At 39.6% G+C, this 6,000-nt stretch overlaps 1 protein-coding gene across 2 annotated transcripts in view; it reads left to right on the top strand.

The window, feature by feature from the left end:
• Positions 1 to 1,375: 1,375 nt before the first annotated feature.
• The window catches only part of elfn1b (extracellular leucine-rich repeat and fibronectin type III domain containing 1b), a 146,282-nt gene continuing 141,657 nt past the window's right edge, over positions 1,376 to 6,000 (top strand). The window contains exon 1 of one of the 2 annotated variants that reach the window (XM_067442094.1): positions 1,376 to 1,672. The gene's annotated coding sequence lies outside the window, so the exon portion shown is untranslated. Of the gene's footprint in view, positions 1,673 to 2,958; positions 3,033 to 6,000 lie in introns of those variants that run through there. The other variant, XM_067442096.1, reaches the window with a different exon arrangement.

The raw sequence follows: 6,000 nt of genomic DNA, 5'->3' as shown, positions 1-6,000 counted from the left end.
TTTTATTTTTTAAGTTTTCTTACCCTCAGTAAAGGCTACTTGGGTTAAGAACCATTTCTCACATCATTTTCAAAGCTGTTGTGATGCCGGATATAAACTGCTGTCAGTGCAGAGAGAAACAGTGTGACGCCAAGGTTTGGTGAGTTGTTTTGCAACAGACAGCAAATCATAAAACAATAGTCTTTAAAATATTAATGCACTTTGTACAGTCACAGACTATTCCAGCATTTGAAGGAAGCAGCAAAAGTCAATGTCCGCAACCTTTTTCACTTCTTTTGTGGTGTATCCAAGTAAAACAGGCAGAATATAGACAAAATATATTTTGAATGATAGATTTGTAGGTAAAAAAAAAAAGAGAAGACTATAAACAACAACCCCTTTTTCTGAATATGTGTACCGATGAAACAACACACAACTTGCAACTTGGACACATCAGTGATTTCAAGTGAGTTAAAGTTATTTCGTGGCATCTATGGTTCCATGAAGAACCTTTATGATCCATGGAAACTTTTTTATTGCAATTTATTATGGTTTTTTTATGGTGGAAGGAAAGGGTTCATAGATCATTGAAATGTTCTTCACACACACACACACACACACACACACACACACACACACACACACACACACACACACACACACACACACACACACACACACACACACACACACACACACACACACACACACACACACACACACACGTTGGGTTCACTATCTTTGTGGGGACTCTCCATTGACGTAATGTTTTTTATACCGTACAAACCGTATTTTCTATCCCCCCTACACTGCCCCTGCCCCTAAACCTACCCATCACAGGAAACATTCTGCATTTTTACTTTCTCAAAAAAACTCATCCTGCATGATTTATACGCCTTTTGAAAAGTGGGGACCACTTGCTGGTTCCCACAATAATCTCAGGTTTTATTATCCTTATGGGGATATTTGGTCCCCACAATGTAATATAAACAAGGGCACACACACACACACACACACACACACACACACACACACACACACACACACACACACACACACACACACACACACACACACACACTGGTTCTTTAAAAATCTGTTCACTCTGAAAGGTTCTATAAAATCACAGAAAAACTTATTTGAAATCGATCGAGAGGCACAGTTGACATATCTACTTATAATATAACTAATATAATACTTTGCATATTAAACCATGAATAGTGAAAATATGGTGAACAAGATGAAAAATGATTTGGGTTAGCAAATAACGCCACAATAATCGAATTCCACCACAAATGGGAATAATAACAACCTGTCAATCACCCCCACCTCCACGCACACACAACTCCTTGCATGTATGTGTGTGTCTGACAGCATCTGACTGGTTGCTGCTCAGTCCACCGCTTGGTGGTGAGAAGTATAGACACTCTGGTTCAGAGCGGGATAAACACGGAACGAATGTGGAAAAAATACGAACTCTCCATCACGCTTTAGACTTGAATTAATCACCGTGTGCTCATTCGGACCGGGAGATTTGTAGCTGCCGCAGTGGCTTGTTCCAGCAGCGGGCATTTGCTGCTTGATGCCCGGACGCGTCCGCAGTGCTGGATTTTGCAGTTCTGAAGTGAATGAGATCTACAGACCAACACTCTCTCCTCACAAAACCTTGACAGGAGGCTTGTCGTCTTAAAAGGTAAGGCTTCAAGTTAAATACGAGGCGATTAACATTCTCTTTAGTCGAGTCAACTCTATGTGTCAATAGCGCAGTGGCATTTTGTAGGCTATTGATATTCACTCATCGATTCCACATCTGCTTCATTGGATTCGGCGCACCGGTCATAGTGAGCTCGTGAGAGTCTGTTTTCCCCAGTTATGTGGGGGAAAAAATCTGCCATCTACCTGTACCAAGGCCGCCTTATACCGAAGGGCATGAGGAAATTAGTATTCAGAGTTGGGCTACTCCTTTGCGACTGCTTCCGATCCAAGAGACCACCGAGCCTGTATCGACAGCGCTGCCTCATGCGATACAAATGAGATTTTAAGCAAGCGACAAATGTAGCTTAGGACACACAAAATAAAACGAGAAAAAAGTAAAAGCTGTTGTTCACTAAAGGGGGCCGTTCAGACCGTTCGCGTGTTTGCGTTCAAAAACAGCAAAACGGAGTGCAAGGAAATGGAACAAATCCCAGGTGTTTAGAAGTTTAACTGTTTTTTTTTTTTTACTTGACAGCGCCGTCTTAAGACGCAACGCTCATGGCGCATGGCAGTGAGACGCGACATAGCGGCCAAAGATTCGCTTGGCGCATACCTCTTTGCGAATTATGGGTTTGGGGGTTCAAGGCTTTAACCTCCCTCCTCAGGGCAGTCAATCAAACAAATTGTTAAGGGGTCTTAAAGAATATACACTAGTTTAATTGCAGACTATATATTACATTTACAGAAGACGTATTTGATATACGTCTCAAACTACTTTTCAATTACCAAAACTGTAGCATTTTCACTTAACGAAAAATGGAGTCTTGCCAAAAGAATTTGCGTTCGCCTATAAGGCTGTACCCATAGCAACAGTACGCCGTTCCTTTAGAACCAATAGGCTATTTGACGTAGCCTATAGCCTACATCGGTCAAAATTGTGTCTAAATTGTAGTTATCACTTTACCTCAAGATTAACACAACACATGTAGCCTACAGTATATCACGCAACCCGTTTAAAAGGAGAGAGAGGAAAAAATAGTTTTGGAGTCAGTCACCTCAATTTAAACCGCAATGATTCTAGTTATTTGCTAATGCCATTGTAGGCTATAATTCGCACACTAGCGCGGACGGAACGCAACAACTGTTATATGAACGTTCTTTGAGAACGCAATGACGCAAGCTCTCAGAAGAGTGAAATCAATACACAGCAAAGCATTTCAGAACGCTGGACAGAGCTCGGTGTCGAGTCTGCCACTGAATGGAACTGCCTTAGATCGCAACTACTTGTCATATCACACGTTGTAAAAGAAAAAGAAAAGGAAAATTCGTTTATAGCTGACCTGGAGTTTTGAATGAAGGTAAGTTGTCTTTACAGTCTTAAATCTGCCATGGCATTTCTAAATTCGCTTTGGGTAGCCTATGTATTTAAAAATATGTTTTGAATTGAGATCTTGCAAAGACTGATTTCCCTATGACAAGAGACCATAAAAACGATACCTTAGCCTAATTCTGAGTGTCTCAATTGGTTTTAATGAGCTATGCATGTTGGGTTTGTAAACCAGATGAATTAACAAATATAGGATAACACCCCGATCACAGCTTCGGTTCATTTGTCCAGTTCATGAAGTCATGCTGCTCAATAAAAAAAAAAAAAAGCATTCTGTGATAAATATCTGAGTTATACATGTTTGTGCATTCCTTCCTGCTAAGATATTATTTAGCCTAATTATTCTGGTAATTTGTTCACATTTATGATTTATTCACATTTATTTTCTAAAAGCAGATATCCAGCCTGTTCCAAATGTTCCATCAATCTAATCATTTCAATAGGTCATTATATTGGATGCAGTAAAATATAATGCCCATAATGCATCAATGTGGGAACCTCACAGAGATCAAAGTTCCTGTCTGTAAGTGAAGACACTCTCTCCCTCATGCACTTTATACCACTTTTCTTGCCCACTCTCATCAAATTCAGAAGGCTGCCCTACTTGCATTCATGAGAGATGATTTTTGGGAGAAGGGCTTAAACTGGTAGCCTGAGTGTCTGACAATACGAGTTCTCTTTGATGGTCAGAAGACCAGCAAAACGCAAGGCTTAGTCAGTTTAGCTCTCAGACAGTTTGAGCTTGCAGCATAATGATGCTTAGGTGTGTTTGTATGCCTGTCGCAAGTCTTGGCCACTGTGGTCTACAGAAGAGACCTATTTTGTAACCCAAAAACGAAAATCATAATTTACCCTCCCTCGAGTCATTCTGACTCATATGCATTTCTTTCTTCTGTGGAACACAAAAGAAGATCTTTTGAAGAAGGCTGGGTTTCAGTGCATTTCATTAACTTTCTGTAGATATGGTACATGCATAAATGATGGAAAGTCCCCATGAAACATGAAAACTAAATGTGTGTGTGTGTGTGGGTGGGGGGGGCATGTTTTTGTGACATATCAGGACACAAACGTGTATAATGACATGGGTATGACACAGGTATTACAAGGAGAGGGTGAAATATGAGGACATTGGCCATGTCCCCACTGTTCAAAAGGCTTATAAAAGGGGCAGTGTAAAGAAAATACGGTTTGTACAGTATAAAAACCATTACGCCTATGGAATGTCCCCATATGTCACAAAAACAAACGTGTGTGTGTGTGTGTGTGTGTGTGTGTGTGTGTGTGTGTGCTGTCTGAAATGAATCTGAATGAATCTGAAATCTGAATGAATCCAGTCTGATTTCAGATTTTGAAAATTTTGTTAATGAACCCTAAACTCACATTTTTGTTTGTGTATTGATGTATTTCTGAAGCATTCAATGGAGTGTGTTCAGAACTGGAGAAAGCCATTGCTAATGTCGTATTCATAAGGCGTCAATGTGAACAGACCTCTTTTATAAAATAGCTCTCTCGCATGTTCTTATCACATTTTTGAATGTGATTAAGAGGTCATAGTCATATTCAAGCGTCTAACACCACCCCTTTCATTCTGATCAAAGTTTAATTTATATTGTGCTCAATGGGACTGATTGACGATGCTTTTCCATCCGATTGAGCCATCTAGCCATCTGATTACTGACAGATAATTTGGGTGGATGCAAACATAGACAGTAGCACTTTACAATTAGGTCTCATTGGTTAATAACATTAACTAAAAATGACCATCATTAACCTTTGTAAGCATTAGTTAGTAAAGATCAAATTGTTCATTGTTTGTTCATGTTAGTTTATAGTGCATCAAAGACCACCTTTGGTGAAAATCAAGTTTTAAACGTTTATATGTCTATGTGGTGTTTTTAATATGCTTTCAGATAAACCAAATTCACAAATCAACCCCATTGCTGAGTATTTTCTCCTTAAAACTGCAGTGAACCAAAGAAAGTTTCAAAAGTGCGTGATGATCATGAATTATGATGTATGCTACGATGTTATGATGAACTATGCCTTCTCCACTGACGTTCTATGATGTTCAAACGTTTCTAAGGATGCTGATTGTTAGAAGGCAGATTGAGAGGGCGAATGGTAACATGGTTTGTGTAACATTAGCAACACATTATTAGCTGTTTGATAACATGTTCTAAGCAAAAGGATACACATGATTATTAACGTTAGGTTTCCGACGATGTTAAGAGCGATACCTTTGTGCAGCGTTTACTACAGTGACTTGTAAAAGTTGAGAGAGGTGGTCTCTGAGCTGGTGTGAGTGAATGGGGATGGGGCACATTTGCATATTCATGAACCCGCATTATATTTAATGAAGCAAGAGTGTAGTAACATTCAAGACGTTTTTTTTCCAGGGGGAAAATATGTTAAAATATGTTAAAAATATGTACATTTTGGTGATCAAGGATGAGTTTAGGGGGACTTTAACAATTGTTAACAAATCCACCTTTGAATTTTAAAAATGTATAGGCTATTGTTCATTGTTAGTTAGTGCTAACTAATATAGTTAACTAATGTTAAAGGTGCACTATGTAACTTTTCCGTCTGCTAGAGGGCGCCTATTCATGACAAAGGCGCAGTTTGATGTTGGCAAGTTTGAGCACAGAATCTTGGGACACAGCCAGTGGAAAAGAATCAGGATAGGACTCTGGCAGAAATCATTTTGATGGATGCGATTATTAATGTTACTGTAGTATGAAGCAGAGCAGGACCGAGTGTTGAGGAGCTGAGCAAGGCCGCTGGAGCGATTGTTAATAAGATGAACAACACACGCCTCGTGAGCAGCTGGACTTTTATTATGACGAGACACATTTGCGGGCGCTATTTCCGCCTTTCGGGTCATGAGTATGAGGTAACGCAGCTCTGTTAATCATATTAGATATATTTAAAGCTACACT

The sequence above is a fragment of the Pseudorasbora parva genome, chromosome 4, assembly GCF_024679245.1.
Source record: "Pseudorasbora parva isolate DD20220531a chromosome 4, ASM2467924v1, whole genome shotgun sequence".
Classification (NCBI taxonomy): Eukaryota; Metazoa; Chordata; class Actinopteri; order Cypriniformes; family Gobionidae; genus Pseudorasbora; species Pseudorasbora parva.
This window is presented reverse-complemented; position numbering and strand designations above follow the sequence as displayed.